The following is a 26,053-nucleotide window of genomic DNA, read 5'->3' as shown; positions in this document are numbered from 1 at the left end:
TATAATATATGAAAAAAGAGGGATTTCCCCCCCTGCATTCAAGATTTTGTTGGACCCTTACCCTTTGGATCCATTTTCCTTGAACTTAGACTCACAATCTCATCTGCCTTTCTTTCTTTGATTTTTAGCTTTCCTAGGATTGTGTCTTCTTCAGAATCATCTACTTCATCTTTAGAGTCCAAGAAAGTGACATTGACATACTCTTGAATTTATTCAGAACCTTCCATAACTTCCTCTTTTAGATATTTTGCAAACCAATTAGGGTCATCAAGATGCCTTACATGGAGTACGCCCGTCACAAAATTCAAACTACCAATTTTTTAGTTATTATTTAATATTTTAATTCTTATTTATTATTGAATCATTTTTCAATAAGGAAAACAAACTATTAAAAAGGATATTGGTGAGAGGGAGATTAAATCTCAACCCTAGATACAAAGTCTTGACTTTGTGAAAATTGTGGAGAAACTTGTTTAATTGGAAAAGAAAAGGTGGGTATATTCAAAGAATAAAGAAGGAAAAGCAATAGCACAATTATAGGGGAGCATAGCTCTAAAAGATTAAAGTTTAATAATAACTTTCCCTGATGCTTTAATAATTTTAAGACTTCCAATGAGAGCAATCTAAATAAATAAAAGGGATGCTTCAAATTATGTAATAGAATTTTAAGAGGTATGGAAACTCCTTATAGAAAATATGTAGTTATAAGGTTTCTTACTTTGGAGAGAGACAAATATTTTGTTCTTCAACAAGATGTCAAAGTAACAAGATTTACAATGGAGACATATTAAGATAATTTAGGAATATGTAAAATAATTTACAAGGAGGATAGAGAGAGGTGGAATAGGTACAATTATCTTTATGGATAGGAAATGGGTGCAACTGGTAGATGAAAATGGTGCCTCTCTTAGAAATAGAGTGGTTTGGTGTATTATTTTTAATGGCACAAGATCCCTTGGTCTCCTAATGATTATAGGGAAAAGATAAGAGTAACCTTTGGAACTATATGTGCAACCTACTTGACATTCCTTGGAGTGTAGGTGGATATTTTATTATGATAAAAAATAAGGAAGATAAATATGGTGGACACGACATACATTATAACGGTGATGTAAAACACTTCTAGTGCATATTTAAAGCTAAATATATCCAATTTTACCATTTGCAAGGAAGGAATGATGAATGTAAAGGTATTTTGTTTACATAGTGTAATGCATGAAAGGGAGATAGAAGGATATATTGCAGGTTAGACATATTAAATGTGAAGAAATATTTCTTCAATTTTTTTGATGTTATAAAGGATGGTACCTTGGTGGTTGTGAATCCATACACTATCAAACCACCACCCCATCAAATCCACCATTTCTCTAATTAGTGAGGAAAATGTTTGAGCTTGTAAGATTGACTAATTTAGTTTAAAGAATTATCTACTTAAGGACGATGAGTGTAAAAATACTATCTTCACATTAAATGAAAGTAATAAGTGAGATGTAAGAGATAAGGATGAGATTGAGAAGTGGGATAATAATGTGAAAAGATGGAAAACTCTATTTAAAACAACTAGAAAAACCAATATGCCATAAATAAGAGAAGGAAGGAGAATGAGCTTCAAGAATAATTTCTCAAAGTTGAGAAATAAAATTAGGAGGATCATGAGAACATATAACCCAACATAGAATTGGATAAAGCTAAAAATGATGGTGTAGGAGCATCTAGGTAGGCTAAGGGTTAGACCTAGGGATTCATTGATAATTTTAGCTTGTAGTGATTCTAACAACATCACTATATGAATAAGAGGACGAACTTGGTTCTAAGGTGAGGTTAGATAGGTTAGAAGAGCCCCACAATGCAATATTGCTCCTACTTGCTCAAAAATTGCTCATTTGGCTCAATAGAGCATTTTTGGGTTGTGAGGGCTAAATAGGGAAATAAAGTATTTTAAGGTCCTTATTAGGTTTTTTGGATCCATATTAGGCATTTTAAAAAGTTTGATAGCAAGGGGAGCAAGTTTGAGTAGTCAATTTGCAAAATTGCAAAAATTGCTCATTTCTTGCAAAGTTGTAATTGACAACTTTTGCAACTTTTATGCAAAAAGAGAAAATTCTTCATGGGAGCTCTTGAACCACTTAAAGTAGTTGAGTTCAATCATTCCAAGCCTATATAAGGCCAAACTGAACCTTTTCAATAGGTTAAAGTTATTGCAATGTACTGACTATGCAACATCTTTATAACTATTTTTGAGTTTTTCAAGTTCTTGGCATGTGTATGGATTAGGTTTAGTGTTTTTTTTGTTGGAAGTGGAAGTGGATATTATTTTTAAATTATATAAATATTCAATTTTTTGTTTGAAGGATTTTTGTGTGCTTAGGTAAATTGTTTTGTAACTTAGTAGTTTGTTGTTCTGAATAAAGTTGCTTGAAGAAAATGGGGTCTTAGGGCCACTTCCATCCATATGCATTGTACAACCTTTTGGGATTTGGACCTAGATTCCATCTACTCCATGTACAATAATGGAGATCCCATGGAGAGCATAGTTGTGGCTTGTTATTTGATGCCCTAGGCAAGCAAACCATGTTTGGTTAAGGATCAAATATCAACAAATAAGCATTTAGAATGGATTGACAGTATAGAGACATCAATCCAAGCATGTGGTAAGGATATGGAGAGAGCTAACCCCAATCCCATGGAGAAGTATATAAAAGGACTTTAAAGAGGTTTTTGAACCAAACAACACCAAAAACCTTGAAATCCTCAAATTAAGGCTAAAAATGTGCTTGTGTTGTACAGACCAGTTGGGGGCTTAAGAATATAAGGAAACTTGCAACAAAGAATATAACCGTTTCCACACAACCCGTAATAGATCTGAAATAAATATATACTTAAAATTCACGTGAAAGAGAATAGATAACATACCCACAAAATTGTGACACAAGATATTCCCTGGGAAACCCTCATTGAGGGAAAAAAACCCAGCCTCCAAAAGCATCCATCACCATGTATTATTCAATAAAAACACCATTGCAATACAACCATGGAAGCCTTCAAAGTCATAGCCACAACTGAGCAAACTATGTGAACAAGCATGAATTCACACATCCCATGCCATGCTTCTAACCTTCGCAAATGCTCCCTTGGCTAACTTGTCAAGCCTTGTCCCGCTCGACTCTTCTTTTTGCCTCCTATCTTTCTCAATTCTCACACCAACAACTATGCTTTTGGCTACTTATATAGTAGCAAGTCTCACAAAACCACCAAGTGGTATTACATAAGCCATGTGCTAAAACCATGTGCTACCTAACCCATTGACCCCACATTTAATATTGGACATTTAATTTCTTTTACCGAATATTAAATAATTGCATGAAATATTATCACAATGTTACAATACAAATAATCAAGTATATCCCATGGAAATCTTTACATGTTGCATGTCCATCAAGGTGCAACATTACATAATAAAATAAAATAATACAATATAACAATATTATGCAATGTGTGCAACACCCATTATCTCAACAAAGAATTCCAAAATCTTCAAGTACTCTAAAAAGGGTATCAAGAAAGGTGATTTTTTTGGCCATTGTTAAGGGTTTTTTGCAAAATATCTCAGTTTTAATGTGTTTGGAGGGCTAATCCTTGTAGCCATTTTCCAAGCACTTGAGTGCAATTTGACCTATGGATTGTAACTTGATTAGAGTTTTGTTCTTATTTTGGGTTTAGCATCTTGATGAATGACCTATGGTATGCCTAGGTGTCCATTTCATCATTTTGGAATCCAAAAAACATTGCCAGGGTTATTTTTGAAGTTATGAGCAAGCTTCTACTAACCAGTTGATGTGCACCGATTAAAGGAATAAGATTACTAGTTGGGATACTTAGAGGCATAGGGTGTGTTAAAAGCCCTATTTTAGTCAGGTGAAAGACCTAAGAAGGCCCTAGAGAGCTTGGTTTTTGAGAGCAAGATTGGTAGTCCCATCAAATGAGCTCAAGAATCTTAAAAGTAGTTAAGATTCATGGTTATCAAAGTGGTTATGTTTTAGGTTGTATAAGTTGAAAATCAAGTGTGTGGTTGATTTATGTGTTGAGTTGGAGCGTGTGGATGAAATGGGAGACTTTGAGATGTCTCTATATGTTGTTTATTAAATTTTATGTACTATACATAATTGGAGTGAGTTATGATTGCTTGAAGTATGATAACACAACTATGTCGAATAGTTTATGATAGACAATGAATGATATGATTATTCTATCAAATCTATGTTGTTTTAGGAAATAAAATTTAGGTTTTATGATTTTTACTCATCTATTTAATCATGGTTACATATATGATTTCATTTATAGGAATGCATGTTTTGGATATATTGATGGGAGTACATGAAGGAAAATTAAAAACAAGTTGAATGTTTGTGTTTGATCTCTAATTGGTAACATGTAGATCATTTTTGATAGATCTTTCAAGATGTAAAGTTGTTTGATGATGTGGTAATTATGTGAAACTGTGTTATGATGGATCAATTATACATTGGTAGATGTGATCAAATTTCTTGAAGTTATGTATGTTCATTAGAAATAATGAAATAGCTAGATGTTCTTTGTTGAATTGATGTGCAATTCAAATGGATGATCGAGTGATAATAGCTAATGAGACAGTACCTTCCTAAGTGCAACACACATTTGGGTGCAACCTTCTCTCTACTACTACTCTCTACCCTTTCCATGGATAGAATGATTAGGGATTGCTAATATATTTTGGTATATCTAAGATGGATTTCATGTATAAAATGTTTAGGTTAAGGTGGTGGATTAACCTAATGTTGAGACATGTATTTATATGAAAAAGATATTGTTTTTGCAAGTGTATGAGTGTGTAAAGAAGATTAGAAGGATCTAGCTAGTAGCTGAATGTTTGCAAGAAGATAAAGATGGTGAACTAAATTGGACATGTAAAAGAAATGGTGAAGTGGAGATTTCATATTACTCTTCATGGTAAATCCTAATAGGTTCTCAAGTTCAAAGCCTCTAACAAGGTCACTTTTAACAAAATGAACAAGATCTTAATAGGTTTAAAGTCAATTCCTTTAACATGATGGATCATTAATATGAGTTGGAACATCCTTTAAAAAGGTTACTCATAATAGGGAAAATCTCCTAATAGGGCTAAAGGAAAATTCCTTAATTAGATAAATCCTTATAGGGTCTGCTCCTAACTAGGAATTACTGTAAGTTCCTAAAAGGGCCAAGCCTTCAACAAGGTGCATTTTATAAAAGTACAAATACTTGTGGTTATTAATTTTTGTCACAGTTTTTCAATTTACCCAAGTGTTTCTGCAATGAAAATATTGGTGTTAGTGTTACTTGTAAGGATATTTTTGTTAGATGGTCGTATTGATAGTACATGGAATGGATGGTTAATTTTTACATATGATATTGGTTAATCAATATTGTATAGTTTGAATCCAGTTGATTACTGATTCACCCCCGAGTAATCTAGGATCTTAAGTATATTTAAATGCGATTATTGCAAATGCACTGTAGTAAATATTAAGAAGTGAAATAGAGTCTCCTAAATTTAACTATATCAGTCTCTAAAATGGAGAAGATTCAGACGTACAATTTCTAGATAACACAATATTATTTTATAAACTAGATGAGAACAATGTTAGTTCAATATGATTGTTAAAGTTAAATCTAATAAGATAAATAACTAATCCTATTAGGGAACACCCCAAAACAAACACTAATTAGGAGATTTAGGTTAAATTAAGTAAAGTACCAATAAGGGACATTACAAATGGTAAGAGATATGATTGTTCCATGTTGTAGGGTAAATAAAAATTAGTGAATCAATTTAGTCTATGAAAGGGATTTGATTGTGATATACATACCTTACTATATCAATTAATGATGAAGCCTAAAAACATAATTAAATAAGAGATGGATATATATTAAAATATATGTCAATATATAATAAGCATGGCTAAGATCCTATATTTCCTTAGTAATTAAGAAGGAAGGCTAAAACAATTTAAGGAATGGCAGTCTAAATCCCAAAAGGACAACTCCCAAAATAGGGTGGCAATCATCGACCCCAAGAACCTTGAAAAAATAGTACGAAGAAACATTGAAGGGCTTAGATTTGTAAACTTTGAGGGAATTTATCAAGTGTTCTCTAAGCACCTTAGATTGTATTCAAACCTCCTCTTGCCATAGAGAAAATTAATATCAGATCAAGACTTAGCAACTTGCTTAATATGAAGGATGGTAATTAAGAATCAAAATTAATTTAAATAATAATTGAACTTAAAGAGGACACATGGATTATGTGTATACTTCATGTATGATTCACGTCTTCCTACACCTATGCATATGCTTGTGCATTAGTGTGTATGCTTTGTGTCTTTCTGCATCAATGTGTATGCTTCATGTCTTCCTACATCAATGTGTATTCTTTATGTCTCCTTACATCAATGTGTATGCTTGTGTCTTCACATATTCATACATATGTTTTCAAGTGTATACTTGATATTATATGAATAAGAATTGATCATATATAGTTACGATCTTTGATCACATGTATATATCTAACTTCATAATCAATCAAAATGAAATAAATAATATCACAGGATTCGACTATCAAATAATATATAGAAACATATAATTGTATGAGGACAATCACTTTTGGGAGGGAAGGAATGTAATATCCTCCTAAAAGTATGTCAGATATGATTTAGTAGATTATATCACTAGATGAAAAGATGACAATAAATAGCCAATGAAAATAAATGATACAGATGCCAACTTAGCAATGATTACAATAAAGAAATCTTACGCATCTATGAGCCACCTAATATACCAAACACACGTCAAAATATATCTTCCTACTATGAAACTTGACTCACGGTCCATGTAGACAAAGATGCCAATGGTCTACTAAGATTATTTGATAGAGACCATAACTGTAAAATACAAATGGTATTAGAGCTATGATCCTTCCATACCGCAGGGTAAAAATGAATAAAGGAATCATCCTGATAAAAAGAAAAAGAAAAAATGACAATGTGTGCATTATGTGTACTCCTGTATGTTTCATTCTTTAAAGTATTAGTGTGTAAACTTTATGTTTCATTCATTTCATATTTTCAAGTGTATATCACATGTGGTCCTACTTTGGTTAATCTAGCACAATATAATAACAAGATAGAGATGAATCTGAGACATACTATCATACAAATAAGATTTTGGTAAAATTTGAATAACACCATTATAAGATGATCTAAGATAACCTCTCTAAAGAGTGAGAGAAAATTTGTCTCAAGTTGCTAAATGCTACTGTCAAATTATAAGGAGAACAACATATAATTACTTGAGAATAATCAATTTTGGGGAGAGATGTAAAACCCCTATAACCCTAAAAAGTATCTTGAGTAACTAGGAGATATTGTAAGGAACTGTAATGTGTGGATTAGTTTGGGTTGTTTGATGAGATCCAATATGTTCTAGATATGATTCAATTCTAGTAATATATTTTGGATTTATATTTAATGAAGTACTCTTTAAGTGTATTTGGTCTTGAGTGATTATTGTGTAAAAACAATTAAATAATATTTTGGCTCATGAGTCTATATCTTAAGTAGTAATAATAATTTTTGACTTCTTCTATGATTGTGATTATGGTTTTATGAGCTAACAATACTAACCCCTTGATTATTTGATTTATTGTCTAATGCGCTTGTGGGACAAGGAGAGGCAATCATAGTCACTCCTATAGGAGATCAACATGATGTCACATTCCCACTCACTTATATGTTAATGTCTGTACACACACACACACACACACACATGCAAAAATATGTCTGTATACACACACTAATACATTAGGGGTCAATTTGTGATGTCAATTTGCAACAACAGGCAAATGTAATGTGTTTTTGGCTTTTTTTTCAATTATCCGTCACAATTGTGACGTTAACGAGATATAAGAAAAAAAAAAGCATGTTGGTCATTTGGGTAATTTGTATTTTTAGAATGCATCTCTGCAGTTTGTGGCACGAAACCAAGGCATTGTACATTCAGAATCCATCTCTGCGGTCTGCGACGAAAGGTATGTATAGAAAATTTATTAAGTTAAAATCTTCTTGCATGAATTTTCTGGTCGAACTCTCTAAAGATGCACCAACATAATAAATACTACTCACACCAGCACTCAAATATGATAACACGGGAATAGAAGAAAAATCCCAGGGAGAAGATGCATTAGACTTAACCCTAGTTGAAACAACAACCTCGGCTAGGACCTCAACCCTTAACATAGAGCCAGTAGGTAGAGAAACCCTGGGAAAATCACCTCTAGCCTTTGTAGAAGGCTCAGCACAAGTAGAATCCCAAAAGCCAATCGGATCTAGAAGACCAACACAAATATTTTCAATGTTATCATTGACAACGTCGTAACATTTTCATAGTTTTGCAATATGAAGATTCATATGCACTCTAAGGCCCAAAAAAATATAAAATGGTGATGATGACCTTGAATATCATGAAAAACATGATGATATGGTTTTTATCACATTCGACTCTCTTTGACCAAATATGCACAATGCTGCCTAGTTGGTCCTAAAGTATAAATCCATGCCAACTTTCGCTTAAAAATATTGTTTTTCATTACATCATTGGTCTAAATTATCAATGTAATTTATTATACTTATTATGCTCTGCTAGGAAATTAATTATTTTTGGTCTTCAATCTAAGCTTGAGGTGTTCTTGCATGATACTCCCGAAGAGAAGAAGTCCAAAGTCCTCTTAGAGAAAAATTGATCCAAATCAATACATTTCTTCCTAATTTCTTCCTCTAGCATCCATGTGGCTTCCAATTTTTATAGTTTGATCCATTATCAATTATTTTTTCCCATTACACCTCATGCCTTGTCATTTTGGATTCTCTAGTAACCACAATAGCTTTAATCTATGTTTCCTTTGTCAATGGTAATTCAAACACCTAGTCTTCGTCATTTAGAGTTGAATATGTTTGTTTAACACCTTCATCCATAAAATCTTTGAACATGGTCAAATCTTAGATATTGAATATAGGAGAAAGACCTATATAAGGTGGTTACAAAAACTTGTAAAAAATTTCTCCATACTTTCCCAGGATCCTGTAGGAACCTCTAATTTGTTTGACTAGAGGTAGATTCCTGACACCTTTTATATGTAGTCTCATAAGATATAGGTGTTTAGGCTTTCTCAATCCAATTCATGGTAATTGAAAACCTCCAAATTGATTTCTTAAAAACTACTAATTTTCGTAAAAAGAATATAGTATATTGTTTTATTCCTTTTTTTGACTCAATTTATTTTACATGTTTATCTGGAATGCCATATTTTTACAAACTCTCGACTGATGTAATCCATTTTTTCCATTTATAAATATAGATATAGAGACAAATGAATGCCAGACAAATAATGATGTAAACTACTATTTTTAATAACCCTTTACATATTTATAGATTTGTGGACAGGAGCACACTACATGAATGTCTCCCTGCTAGGGCTTCATTGCAAGATTTTGAGTTGAGCAATGAGTTGGTAAATGACAAGGATCATGGGTTGGTGAGTTTTTGTGTTTGGAAAGATGCGAAAAAGGTATTCTACATAGGGGTGTAAAATTAATGCCATTAAAAATTGTAATGGTAGGATAAGATGATATTGTAATTATTTTTGTTGCATAGTTATTTGATACATTGATAAGAAATCATTAAATGATTGTTAGAATTAGTGAACTACCTCATTACATGATGACGATGAAAAGAATCTAGGAACATTTGGGTTTGGTGCTATAAAATGAACCTGTAGTTTAAGCAAATGATATTTAAGGTTCTTATTATGTGATTCATTAATGTACCTAGATGGTTTAGATATGTTATAGTAGCACTGCTAAGGTAGCGACTTTAAGAAACCCATAAAGGACCTAGGATTAAGTTAATTATTTTCTATTTATGTTTTATGAATAGTTATGTTATGTGATGATATATCCATAATTTCACTTTCTTAGAATGTAAATTAAGGGACAAGACAACATAAATTTATATTTTTGTTTCCAGTTCATGAAAAAGCTGATTGATACATGTGTTATTGCCCATAGACAAATGCTTATGCTGCTTTGGAACATTTCTGACAGAGTACACTAATATACATTGTAACATTTGTGTTTTGAGTTTTAGCAACATGCCTTAATCATGTTGCTAAAACTCAAAATACATGTTTTGAGTTTGAGTCTTGTTGCATTAGCTACTTCAAATAAACCCCAACTGGATAACCAAAACATATACAACAATGTTTATATTATGATCAGACAGATAAAGAAGAATGAGTGCAGCATATAAGGAGCAGTACATGAGCAAATAAACATATACAACAATGTTTATATTATGATCAAATAGATAAAGAAGAATGAGTGCAGCATATAAGGAGCAGTACATCAGAAAATAAACATATGATACTGTCAACATTTCCTTTATAGAAATCTTTAGATTTCTAAGGATGTAAAAATTTTCTCAAGCACCTTTTACCAAATAAACTTTGAAAACACAATAAACTAATCAAATAAAAGCTACATAAGTATGCATCGATCACATGAGAATAATTAAAAGATTTTGATCACATATTAACTCTATTGAGGGCACTACTAGCTTCCAATTCCACTTGGAAGAAGTTTTGTTAAAGTTCCTAATGGTCTTGACATTGTTTATCACCACACTTATCATTTTTCTTTATGGTACCTCTAGTTCTTGTGTTGAGACCAACATCCCCCTTAGTAGTCATCATAGAACCAAAACCAATTGCGACATGTATGCAAAATGTGGAAATATAGACAAGGCACATGAACTCTTTGAACAAATTCATCTAAGAAATGTGGTATCATGGAATGCCATGATTGCATGATATGTACAAAATGGATTTTTTGAAAAGGATTTAGAAACTTTCAAGAAAATACTATTGCTAATGATTTATTGCTACTCTATTTTGGTATTTGATGATTGTCCATGCTTAAACATTTAATGTCATTATGTTTATATGAATGGATTCTTTGCCTTAGAACACTATCTTCTTCAAAATCCTATATGAAATCTATATGACCATTTCATTTCTTCAATATGCCCTATGGATGTCCTTATCTAACTATATATCTTTTAATTGCATATAATAACTAATTTATGTACTTTTTCATGACTATGTTTGACTCATATAATTGTGATCTCTCTAGCACTATGATGTCGTTTAATATGTCTTGCTAAAGCTTGCAAATTTTGTTCCTTTTTCCATGTCATGTAATATGTCCTGCCTTGTAGCTTATATGTTTTGAAATTGTTGTTAGGCCTTGTAGCTTGTATAATTTGATTGCTGGAGAGCTTCTCCAACTAAGCAAGAAGGCCATTGCACGAGTTATAGCCGTGCGCTCGGGTATGAAAATTGTATATTTTTTAATCTAATGTATATTTTAACTAGAATTTTAGCTTATATGTTTTGAAATTGATTTTAGTGGCTTAATGTTGTAAGGTCTCTTGAAATAAGACCTTCAGGTGGTTGGTCAAAGTTTTACAAATAATCTTATCCACAAATTTGCCTAGAGCAATTGACTGAATGTTATAAAAGGTGACAGGGTTAAATGTCTTGGGAATAAAGTCAAAGAAATTATTTTTAAAATATTAAAATATTTAACTAGTTCTAAGAATATTTGTGTACTTTTGATAGTTTTTCTTAGTTTGTGAAAGTTGTAGACCGAAGTTTTCATAGCCCAATTTTTGCTTCCTACGAAGAACGATCATGTTAGATAATATAAGTGAAGAACAAAATAGGGAGACAATCGCTAGATTGTGGTCTAACTTGAAAAGAAAAGGTGATGGAAAATGTTATTGTCCTTGCAAAATTTGTAAGGGCTTAAATCATAGAAGACTGCTAATCAAAATAGTTAAGAGACATTGTAGGGAGAATGGTCACATTGAAGGGGGGCATAACTATCATCCACTGGTAAGTTGTTCATTATATCATTTTAACAATTTATATACATATGAGATCACTTGATGATGAGTTGATGATCATGATTTATTTATGTTAATCAATTTTATATAGGTTGATCTCCCCAAGGTAGTACATGATATGAACCACAACAATTCGAAGAATATGGTTTTCAAAGTGGAGGAACATGGAGGTGCGAATATCCAAGGTGAAGATAATGATCCCATGGAAGATGATGATCATGTGCCAAAAAACACAATTGAAGATGATGGTATAAATACATTGATCCATGACACATTTAGTCCAAGCGTATCTGATCATGATGATGATGATAGCCTCGATGTACCTCTACTTGAGAAGGCATATGAGCCCCTATGCAAAGACTCCCAAACAACTCTTCTCTCTGTTGTATTGTTGTTGTTGAACTTGAAGGTTATGAATGGTTTATCCAACATAACAATGTCACGTATGTTAAGGTATGTCATATATGTCTTTATAGTTAACAAAGGGTGAATAATGTACCACTAATATTGTTTATATTAACAACTTATATTTTTTTGTTGTAGATTGATAGGCGAGTTTCTATTAACACCATCAAATATTCTACCTCGCTCATATCAAGAATTATCTGTTGTTATGAAAGATATTGGAATGGAGTATGAAGCAATACATGCTTGTCCCAATGATCATATTATATATTATAAAGAACATGAATTTTCAACACAATGCCCTATATGTCATACGAGTAGATATCGAATAGATCGACTAACAAAAAAGGTGCCTCAAAAGGTTCTTCGTTACATCCCCATTATTCCATGGATGCGACAATTATTCAAGTGTAGTAGCTTGGCTCAATTTATGGATTATCATGCATGCAATAGAAGTCAAGATGACATTATTCGAATCCCTATGGATGGTTCAACATTTATGCACATAGAGGAAAAGTGGCAACACTTCAAAGAAGAACCTCGTAATCTTAGGCTTTCATTGACAGCAGACAGTGTCAATCCATTTGGAGAGATGAGATCTGTTTACTCGATGTGGCTTGTTTTTGTTATCAACAATAACATTCCTTCGTGGATGTCAATAAAGAGGGAGCACATTATGTTGGAAATGATTTTTCCAGGTATCTTATCATTTGATAGTTATTAATTTACGCGTACTTACAAATCTTGTAGTAAAATGGTCACAATAATTATGTAATGTTATTGTTCATTCAAGTAGGTAAATATCAAGTAAAAGATATGAATGTATATATTGAGCCTATTATTGATGAGTTGGTGGAGTTATGGAACGGTGTCACTATGTATGATGTGTCTAGACCAATAGGACAAAGACAATTTCAATTCCATGCAATACTTGCATGGACAATACATGATGCCCCAGGGCTAACACATTTTTGTGGTTTGTTATAGTGAATTCAAGTTGTGCAAGATAATTCTAATTATAAAAATCAACATATTTAATAATCCAATTATATCATTATCTTGTAGGTCTTCAAACAAAGGGAAAATTTTCATGTCCAGTTTGTGGTCCAAAGATGAAATCTCGTCATTCAAAAAGTTTAGGAAAGCAGGTGTTTGATGAGTGTAGACACTTCCTCCACATGAATCATAAGTATCGAAGTACAGAAAAACATCTTTTCAATGGGAAAGAAGAGACTACATCAAAGCCACGAAGAATGACACCTTGTCTATGGAAGTTGGAATATAATAGAATTAATCATCGAGGTAATGTCGTTCCACCTAATGGTTTATGTTTGTAATTTATATATTTCTATTGTGATTTTTGTTTACTAATTGTGTAATTGATGATCGTGAAGGTCATCAAGGTAGTACTGACAACCTTCCAAAGGGACTAAAAAGCTATCCTAGTCAATTTAGTAGGTTGCCCTACTACGAGCACTTACAAATTGTGCATTTGTTTGATACTATGCATATTGGAAAGAATATAACAAAGAAATTGTGGAAAATATTGGATGGAAGGCGTGAAAAAGAAAAAATTGTCAAAATTTTAAATGACATTCATGAATCCAATCATGCATTGAAGAATTTCATTCACTCAAATAGAAATAGAGATCAGATTAATATAAGTGCCCTTTCTTGGTTATTAACAAAGAACAAAAAGGGATGCCATAAAAGAAGTCATACGAAAAAATTGATTTCCCACAGGATTTTCTGCAAACATAAACAATCTCATATTAAAAAAAAGTGAATTTGGACCAGGGCTCAAAATGCATGATTGGCATACTTTCATCAAGGTAAGTTATGTTCTTCTGTATTTACAATATATTCATTGTAATGCCCTGCCAAAGGATCAAAAGAATTGACCTAAAGTTTCACTAAGTTTGGTAGCATTTTTAAATTTTTTTTATTTTTAAAACATGAAAGTAAATCCATTTACAACTTATAGGGAAGCAATAGAAAAAAGTAAACATAACATACATAAGAGGTTACATTCTTCATGGATCCCTTAACGTTGAGTTACATATAAATCAACTAACATTATTGAATCCATCTAATACAACAACCACATGAAATAATAATGATAAGTCCAATGTTTATACATTACATTCCTAAATGCTCAATCATCCACTATACATGTCACAGGGTATGAAAGCTTAAAAGAATATACATATGTGAAATAAGGTACATCATCCTATTCTAATCCATGATGCAACAAAGTAAAGGTAATCACATGTCATACATGATACATCATCATAGAAGATATAGACATCCATCATAAAAGATCAAACATAATAAACTAAGTGCACAGTTCCTCCCAACCGTAAATAGCATCATTAGACTATCGTGGGTCCTAGCCATCCCTTCGTGCGTAACATTCCAAAATTTATTGAAGAGATCATCAGTATTAACATAGTAGGAATGTCACACCTAAACATGCTACAACATATATAGAAAGCATTCTAACATGCAAATAAAAACATAAGATAACATCATCTAACATATGCTAATCATCAATGAAAGGATACATATCCACCATCATACTCCAAGAATGCATCAGCTATGATGTCTCATATAGATCTCAAATGATAAGAGTGATAAAGCACTACCACCTGACTGTGTGGAACCTAAATGGTCCACTCCCACCGCGCTAAGGAGATAATCTCAAGTCCCAAATAGGCTATCAAAATTGCATAGCATAAATACTCTCTAAGTCCAGGAAACCTAAAAGTATACTAACTCAAAGGTTCCAACACATAAATCGACATCTAATCCCAGAGGCAAGCAGGAAAGTGTCATCGCATGGATCATGCTAGAGTTACCCTGGCAGTCTCTCAATAGACCCTGACCCCCTAGTGATCCCTGTGCAGCCACTAGTATCCTCTTGTACTGACAAGGCATACTACGAAATGCAAGGTTGCAACCAAGTCTTCTCTCTACTCCCATCCTAGTCTATACAAGCACTCAAGGCATGGGTGAGAACAAAACAATTATCTTTTTAGGTTCATTTAGTTAGTATTAGGTGTGAATGTTTTCACTTATTAAGGAAACTTACAATGAGTTACCCTGGTAGCCACTTAGGGCCCTGACCCCCATTGCAAGCCACTTCCTGACACTACAAGTAGATAACCTACCCTAAGCTCATGGAATCATAAATCACAAAAACACCACAGTCCTATACAAGCGACTGGAAAGAAATACCAAAAGATAATCCATAAAAAGAGCATCAAATCTCCATGAGCACATGAAAAGCATCCATAGATAATCATGACCACAACAGTTCTCTATTGGCAACTGAAGGTATCACTGATAATCAAAAGTAATACATTGGTTCTCAATAACCAAAATATATCTCAAAGTAATACTGATCGAAGACTCCAAAATGGTTGAGTCAAACATGTCACAACATGACATCATCAAGAATAAATCAACGTTTTAGTCCCATTATGGCAACTAGAAAGTACTCCAAGGATAATTGATTGATGACTCAAAAATGGTTAGGTCAGTATCTCAATACATACACCTCAGCCAAACAATAAATACAAAACATCTCATAGAGCATGCCATCACATAACCATGGTTGGGTTTATAAAGATCGAATTCAAGACATCATCATGACATCACAATCATAACACCTGAGCCTCTGGTAGATGTCCTATAACTGGTCAACACTAGTCAACCCAAAACTTAAAACAAGAAGCATAGAGAAAACACAATGCAAGCACATGTTTTGGTTTGCTAAAATTATATAGTTGAATTAAGTGTGGAGTTTTAGTTTCTGTTTGCAAGTATACTTCAAGTATATAAGATTTATCATTTGACCTACAAGTCAACCTCATTTATTCCCTCGATAACATTATCCTTCCATTATTTAAAATTACATTCTAAGAATAACTGAAGGATAAATATTTACTCATTACACTAATCTTCATTGTCCCTTAATTAATATTATTCGCTTTATTAATAATCTTAATTAAATCATATAATTAAATTAATTAATAACGTACACAATCCATGACTCTATATCATTCTAATAGTTCTTAATTAAAACTCAATTAAATATCACTAAAATTTAGGTCTCTTAAATGTTATAATAATTAAATCATCACTAATAACCATTAAAATATCTAAAGTCATTATTCAAGTCATGAAAGTAAGATTTATCTACTTCGATGTAGATACTTTACAACTTCGTTAAAAGAATCAATATCAATTACAACTCTATTACATAACTTAATTATTAATTAAATCTAATTAACTCTAATTAATTTAATTTAATTAATAATTACATATCCATATCAACGATCCAATGACTATCAGTTGATTAATAACTAACTATAATTTGTAAGTTAAAAGTCAACTATATTCCAATTCTCTAATATTAATAGTTCAATAATGACTTGTTAATATTTAATAACAAGTTATATTGGAAATCTTATTAATATATCTATAATGACCACATTCGTCATTCTTTCAATGAATACTAACATTCCTTAACAAACTCGTATTATTGATAATCATTTCATTTTTAACTCCACTGTATAACTTAATTATCAATTAAATTTAATTAATTCTAATAATTACAGAGCTAAATTAATAACTCCATGATTATCAAATTCTTGAGTATTAATATCCCTTTTCAATTTAATAATAGTTAACAAACTATTATTAAATTAGTAATTCATACTTAACAATATTGCATTAACTTAATCATCAATTAATTACATTACTATATTATTAGCTCAATGAATATTATCAAGCGAGAAGACTCTTTTCTAAAATTGACTAAGGTAAGTGTTCGAATAACTTAAATGTTTAAAACTATAATTTGATAATTTCTCAATAATTTAATTCTGACTTTATCACAACACATTATGAGTTTGTTTCCATTAAACACTCCTCATTAAATTTGATCTCCACTTAATCATTGATTTCCAATAAGTCAAGGTGCAATTCTACTGAATCCCAATATCATTGATAACAATAATTAAATAACTTAAAACTTCAATCTATAATACACTCTAATAATAAGCCTTAATTAACTAAATTTAATTAAGTTAATTATTAGACTCTAAATATAAAATTGTAATATTATTATATAATGATTACAAATAATATTATCAAAACTAGTAATAATGAGCAATAAAACGATATTGTTTATAACCTTTTAAATAATATATATCTATATTTATAAAAACTTTTAACAAAACTATTATTACAAAAAAACTTAATTGAATTTAAAATGTTATAACATATTAAAGGAGGGAGGCACTTTAAATTTTAAGCGATTTAAAAATCACTGAACGACTATTATAAAGGTCGTGCGGCCCTGCCCTCTGACACAGGGCCTGCGACGGTAGTCGTAGTACCTACGCCAGTGGGTACAGGCGACCGCCGGCGGGAATGTTGTAAGGAAAAGGGGTCGGGTGGGGTGAGACCCCTGCCCCCCCCAACATTTTATATATATGTATATATAATTTTTATAAAAAAGCATTTTGACATGAACGTTTTCCCCTTAAAAATTACATCATTGAGTTAAATCCATAATTTTGATTATGGTTATGTTTAATTAAAATAAACTTCAAAAGATAATAATAATGAAATCCATATATATATATATACATATACATATATATATATATATATACACACACATATATATATATATATACATATATATATATATGTATATATATATATATGTATATATATATATATATATGTATATATATATATATGTATATATATATATATATGTATATATATATATGTGTGTGTGTGTGTATATATATATATGTATATGTATATATATATATGTATATATATAATTTGCCAATATAATCTAATGGAGAGATTACAACCAATCATTCAGATTTTAATCTAAAATTTCCATTTCAACCTTCTTTCCATTTTTCAAATTCAAATCCTTGTCAATCTAAATTCACAATTTTAATTCAAACCCGAACCCAATTTAGAACTAATTTCTTTTCATGAATGGAAGCTAGGGTTTTCTAATTTTTCTTCGCAACCAAATAAAAATTAACATACATATCCAGATTCCAATTCCAAGATTGAAGATTTGTTTATGGAGTATACTCAAACACATATAACAAACACAATGAAGACAGGAAGAGAAAGAGTGCAAATAGAATATGTGAAAATCATGAGTGCACCTGGACACTGATGCTAATTTGCTATGCTTCAGAAGTTCGTAGAAAAATCCCTTCCTTCTCCAACATTCGCCATTCCTCCAAGAATCAAACCAACCAAACCCCCAAGTGACTAGAAGTGCTTGTAGAAGCATATGAGGATGTGGAAGCATCTGAGAATGTTGAGGCATATGAGCTTGTAGAAGCCTCTCCGGAGTGTGTCCATACACACTAGGAGAGCCTCTATATAAAGGCCTCTAAGATGCATATAGAATGTGTCTAGAAGAACTAGGAGATAAGCATGACAACCAAGCACATAACTTCCACGATAAAAAGATGAACATGATGAGGTGTCTAGAATGTTGTAGACACCATGTGCTCAAATAATATGCTAACTCCTAAGTGTAGACAACACGTGCATAATTAGAGTGCAAACTCATGTATTGTCTACATAACAACTCCCGATAATTCGCAAACTCCTAAATATTAAAATAATGCACATTAATTTATTTAATATTCACTTTACTCTTTCCAATTTAATTTATTAATTTTTAAATCTTATGCACTCACTTTAATAACTCCACTTGTTTTATCTTAATATATTTATATTTTAATCACATGCACACATCATGCAACTTATAATCTTTTAATGATTTTAATATCTTTTCCACTTTTAAATTCATTTTTGAAACTTAATTGCTAAAATATTTATTAACTTAAATAAATATTATCACATTCCAACTTTAAAATTATAACTTTTATCTTCAAATTTAATTATTTTATTTAATTAATTTTCTAATTAATTAAATAAAATAAATATTATAATACCATATTAATTTTTCATTAAATTAAACCATTAATTAAATATTTTAATTAGGCTTAATTAATAGAAAATACACCAAAGACTCATAAAATAAAATACGGAAAACCCACTATAGCAAAACACATACAAAATCAAACCAAAAGGGTTAATATCATGAATTATGTCATCTGACACATTCAGAGGGTACTCAACTCAGATACTTGTCCTAATTTCCAATTAGGGCAAATGGCTTAAAGGGTTGGGATTTGGACTTGAGAATTTATCTCCCCTCTCTTATCATTGAGATAATGTGATAGGGTATGCTCATCCTGGAAATTCAGGGAAGTTGATACTTGGTACCTGCAACCTGCATAAAACCCATGCATGTACAAGCACAATATATACTAAGCTAAACAAGAAATGGCAAGAAATGGTGCATTGTGTAGATCTCGACTAGCAGTTGACTACGACTCCGTTCCTTAACCACATCAGAAACGCCATCCAATGAGAGAACAAACACATACACCATACACATGCAAGTATGGGTTAAGTATCCATAAGAAAACACATATGATAATAAACCATCTAACTAATCATCATCAAGAACTGAAAATAATGTAATAATCATCATGCATATCTGAAATGTAAACTCTAAGTAATCTCATCACATATCAACTAAATCCATAGCACAATATCTGATAGTCTCAAAACAATGCTACTAACCATCAACATTAAACTAGCCCTAAAAGAGTTCAACAATTATAACCAAAAATGTGACCTAGGGGTAGGCACTACATTCATAAACTACGTGTATTGTTCGTTATGTTGTGTTAGAAAACAATGAAATGATTGGTTTATAATTACTAGAGTACGTGCTTCCTCTATCTCTCCCAGAGCACTTCAACAATAACATCAAACAAATGATATACGATCTTGGAAAATACATGAGGTAAGCAGTAATATTTGTTCAATTTGTTGTATATGTTTATTATATTCGCGATTTGTTTTTCTTGATATGTAATCTATTGTATATTATTTTGTAAAGTCTCATATCTATATATTTTTTGTGACTTGAATCTCTTAATGTAGGTGGTTGTCATCTAAAGAAATCTATAAAGAAGATATAAACTATTGGAAGAGAAGAATTCCTCATTTACTATGTGAAATGAAAAAGTGTCTACCTCCAACTTTTTTCAATGCACAGGAACACTACCTCATACACCTAGTTGAGGAGATTGAATTGTGTGGACCTGTACACACTAGGTCAATGTGGATGGTTAAGAGGCACTTGAAATCTTTGAAGGCTTTGGTTCGACAAAGAGCACATCCTGAGGGTTCTATGGTAGAGGGATATATGGTATACCAGACTATGGTGTACATTACTAAATATCTTCTTAAGTTTGCATCAAATATCCATGTAGATCGCATTTGGGATCTCGAGCCTTTTAAAAAATTAGAAGGGGAGTACTTGATGGGGAAAGGTACATTGAGGAAAGTGAGAGGTAATAAATTATAAGATGTTATTGTAATAAATTATTTCTTAATCTTCAAAATAAATCGGTTGTAAGTTGTCTATTTTTTTGTTGTACAGGTGCTCGAGAGTGGGATGCACTACATTTGTATATAGCAAACAATCTTGATTGGATGATGGTATGGATTTAACGATGTCAACATTCTAGTTGCACATTAACATGGGAAGGTGTATCTTCATTGATTAAAGAAGCTCATCGTAATGGAGATTCCAATGTTATGCAAAGGGAAATAGATTTAGCATGTGATTTGAAAGATTTCCAAGTATGTACAAATTTATTAATCACCTATATGTTTATCAACTCATGATACAATAATTTTGACATGTTTCACATATTATTGCAGGTTAAACACCACAAGGCTATGTTCTGTAATGATAAGAAATTTTGCATCAATGTGTTGGATGACACGAAGAAAACTTGTGATTAAGGAATAACTGCAGTTTTTCAAGTGACTAATATTTCATCTAGAAATGACTTACATTCTCGAGAGTCTAAAAATTGATACTATGGCATTTTGGATGATATACTTGAGTGTGACTTTAGTTCCTTCAAATTATACTCTTTGTTGTCAAATGGTACAGGCTACAACTTAATCCAAATAATCCTGATAGAACTATTATTGAACATGATAATGGATTTACAATGGTTAATACAAGGTCGTTTGAGCCAGTTGGGGATGAGCCCTATGTTCTTCCAAGCCAATGTGAGCAGGTATTTTACTCAGAGGTTCCACATAAATCAGGTTGTTCATTTGTTGTTAGACATGAACCGAGAGGAAGGCCAATAAAGTATAATGCGATGGAAGAAGAAGATACTAAAGAAGTAGAAGATGATGTAGATGGTGATCACGATCAACAGTTATTGGATGATGTTCTTGACACAAATTTTCATGAAGAAGAAGAAGAAGATGATGATGATGATGTTGCTCCTGATGATGATGATGATGATGATGATGATGATGATGATGTTGATGATGGTGATGTTGATGACAACGACGACGACGACAACGATGATGATGACGATAACGATGACAACGACAACAATGGCGAGGATGACGATGACGATGATGACGATGACGATGATGATGATGATGATGATGATGATGATGATGATGATGATGATGATGATGACGAGAATGATGATGATCAAGTTTAGAGGTATGCCATCAATCCTTAATCTATTTAATATTCATTTCTTGATAGAAATATATTTGTCTTATATGGTTACATAGTTTATTCATTATCTATTTAAAAGCTACAAGTTTCAACTACAAATAGAATACTGCTAATCTAAATTAACTATTAATCTAAATTAATTAAATAAAACTATTTAAAACACATATTGATGCATGAGTGTATTGAGCCTTATTTTCTTTCAGGTCAAAATCATTTGTAAGTGTTTAGTTTAGAAAAGGGAATTCATTAAATATCTATAAAAGGGAGTTGTACCTAGAATAAAATTCATAGAAAAAACATAATATAAGTGCTTACCCAATTTTTTGGTTAATAATTCTACCTCTATAGGTGATGCAGAGACCCTAGGTGGACTTGCAATCATTCATAACAAGAGGGACTTCCATAGTGTTCTCACAACACCAACCAAGTATCTTCATAAGATCCCTCTCCTTGATCCAAGCCAACTCCATAACCTATCAAAGTGCACACCAAATCCTTATGCCACCTTAGGTTCTACATCTTTGGAATAATCCCATGAATGTCCCTCAATCCATCCAATGGATTCATCCAAGAAATCTAATCAACAAACTATCAAATGCTCACAATGCCTCAATAGGCACCAAACTTGACTTCACCTTAACTAGGTGTTACCTCCACCTCCACACACATCAAAAAACTTCAAATAGCATGTCCCCAAGGTGACTAAGCCCTCAACTCATTAGCTGACACAAAAACCTAGTTTTAACCCTTTACTAGGCCTACTTCCCTAGTAGGCTTATAATGTGAGCTTAATTTAAGTGTTATATTGTGTACCTTTTAATGTTTTTAATTTTTATGTGATGCTTATGATGGATGTGATTATGATTATGATGTGATTATGCTCACGATAATTGAATTACATTTGCAGGAAACTGAACCCCTTTCAAGAGCATCCTGCACAATCCCATGGATCAACAGGTATAAGTCAATACTCCTTATAGACAGTCTATTTAATACACTTATCAATAGTAAGATTGATGTCTTCTAAGATCTCTCCCATTTGCAGGTACCAGCGAATAGGTATTTGTTAGAAGCATCTTCCTCGAGTGAGGAAAATATAGGAATAGAAGAGGAAAGTGAGACATGCAGTTTATCTAGAACAGGGAGATTAACTAGAGGTCAAAGGACTAGAAGGAAATTCAATAAATGCATGAATTTTTTCCTTGCTCAAGGGGGGTCATGTTCTTATGATGATGAGACAGAAGGTGACATTGAGGTGCCCTTGAGGTACCAACATCTACAGAAACATTGGGTACCCAAGGAACTTCCTCCAATAAACACTGATTTTTGTGTTAACGAGAGGATATATCGCATAGCACCATCATCATTACATGGTTTGGGCCTATTTTCTATGGACGGCATAAAGGTGTCTTACAACAAAGTTTTTGAATTGATGGAGTATGTTGGACCATGTTACGATTACAAAAGTTGGATGCATATTGTTCAATATAAAAAAAAGTATGCGTAGGTATGCCCTCTCGCCAAATTATATACAACAACAAGACAATAATCAAAGTAAAAGTGTCGCTATATACATTGATGGAAGGCCAAAAGCAACAGGGAATATTGCAGGTTTTATAAATAGTACACGACCTGGGTCAACTATAAAGCAACCCAATTGCATGAGGCACGCGAGGGAAATCATGTATTCATCTGTGCGATAAAATCAATACGTACAGGGGAAGAGCTTCTTATTGATTACAATTTGAATTGCATAGATTCAAACGAGGTTACTATCATGGGGGTGGTACATACTATTAAACCAACTTCTAATCAATGACTCCAACATACCATTTAGTCAATAAATTTTTGGCTAACATTTTTATACTTGATCTTTGACATAGGGGCACAATATGGAGCAACCGCCCGGAGGGGATGCTGGTGATGTTCCTGGCTCATCTACACATGAGCAGGTAAAACTCATTGTAATTGTGCAAACTAGATAGAAGCAAAATGTTATTTTTTTACTATTGTTTTCTTCATTGTTTTGGAGTAATTTTGATAATACTAATACTATTTTTGTCATAGAGGACCATTGGTCAGAGGGAGGGAAAGGAACCTGCAGTCCCCCCTGAAGAGGACCCTTTCTATATTGATTTAGCAGAGATCGATGACCCGATCAGTTCGATTAAAAAGGTGCTAAAGAAAATTGGTAGAGAAATTATATGTTTGGCAACCATAAAGCCTACTACTTAGGAAATAAAAGATAGGGGATCTAAATTGTTGCACACCTCTGAAACCTTAAAAGTAAGTATTAATGAAATTTTTAATTATAAAAAGAGTTCAATAATGGTTTTTATGTTATGCTCTTTTATGGCATTAATTAAAATATGGATGCATTGTCTTTACAGAGTTTTTTGCGTGATTTCGAGCCCCATTCCCATGATGAGGGTGTTGCAGGTGGTTCAGGTAGATCGCATGTTCCATTCCCCACTTGTGTTTTCCACTGAATATATATAGGAATGATCATAATCATTGATAATACATGCTTGAAAAATCCTTTTTTTTTAATGCTCTAACAATCTTGTCCATGCTAGTCCACGTGTTCTATATTTATGCATGCTCTAACAATTATATTCTTCAGCTTCAAATCAATTGTATCCTATGACGATGTTGCCTCCATCTAGGACAACCGCAAATCTCTTTTTGACTGCTAAGTCAACAACACGCAGCTTACATGCATCGACTGTTGCACCATCTTCTAGTACACAAATCCCTCTTTTTCTCTCTTTTGTTATGTGTTTAAGTGTTATGTGTTTACGGTGTAGATTGTAATGGCCCCCCTTTGGTAGTCCCTCAACGTTTAAACTTTTTCACAATTTTATGATTCCAAACCATAAGAGCTCGACTCCATTCATAGCTTGGATATACAAGGTTATGTTATAGGTCAAGCTTCAATTAGTTGTATTTAGTTATGAAAGATTGTAATATTGAAGATCATCTTCTCTTGTAGTATATTATCGCAATTATATTTTGATGCAGAGTCTAGCAGCCACTTCTTCTACTAGCCTTCAGAAGGCTTTCACAATCCAATTTTTGGATCTAGGACTTGGTATAAGTCCCCTTTTACACACCGGGTATACACAACTGATGAGCCCAAATGGGGAAATCCACTTCAAAAACTTCACTCATTGACACAACAAATGGTGATAGCAACCAGGACCTTCAGTCCAACCACAATCCTCGGTTTGTTTGGAATCTACCAAATCCACAACAATCCTTTGCACTTCTAGGCCTACAATCCTTGTAGCCTTTCCAATCCGTTTTCTTGTATTTTCACCAACTATCCTCAACAATGATCCTTCGATTAAGTGAATTGAAGATAGAAACACCCCCCCTACAATCAACACTTCTATTGAGCTTTTTTCAGTGAAGGATATTAAGTAGGGAATAAAGAATCTAGAAAGTAACAAAGCAAAAGACATTGATGGCCTGCAAGCTGAAACTTTAAAGTGGGGCATGGAACTTCTTGCCCCCCACATTCAAAATATTTTCAACAAAGTGAATCAAAATGGTTTTCCGACAAGCTAGACTACTAGTGTAATGATACCTATCCATAAGAGTGGTGATATAAAAAATCCCTCTTGTTGGAAATATAGTATACACTAGGTGACTAAGAGGAGGGGGAGTGAATTAAGAACCAATTCTAGGAAACAAACAATTCAATTTTTGGCTCCACTTAACTATGCTTTAATGAACTCTCCTTATTGAGTACATTCTTTATTCTACTCAGCATACATGCAAAAATTTCAAAATTGTTCAAAATTTTGTGAGTAACAATATACCTTATGACTCCTTTTGAGCTGATTGTGCCTTAATCATTCTTGAAATTGAAATTTTGTGCTGATGTGCCTAATTTTCTTTGTCCTTTGTCATGTTCCT

This window comes from Cupressus sempervirens, chromosome 3, assembly GCF_028749045.1.
Source record: "Cupressus sempervirens isolate cs-2001-9-10 chromosome 3, ASM2874904v1, whole genome shotgun sequence".
Lineage (NCBI taxonomy): Eukaryota > Viridiplantae > Streptophyta > Pinopsida > Cupressales > Cupressaceae > Cupressus > Cupressus sempervirens.
This window is presented reverse-complemented; position numbering follows the sequence as displayed.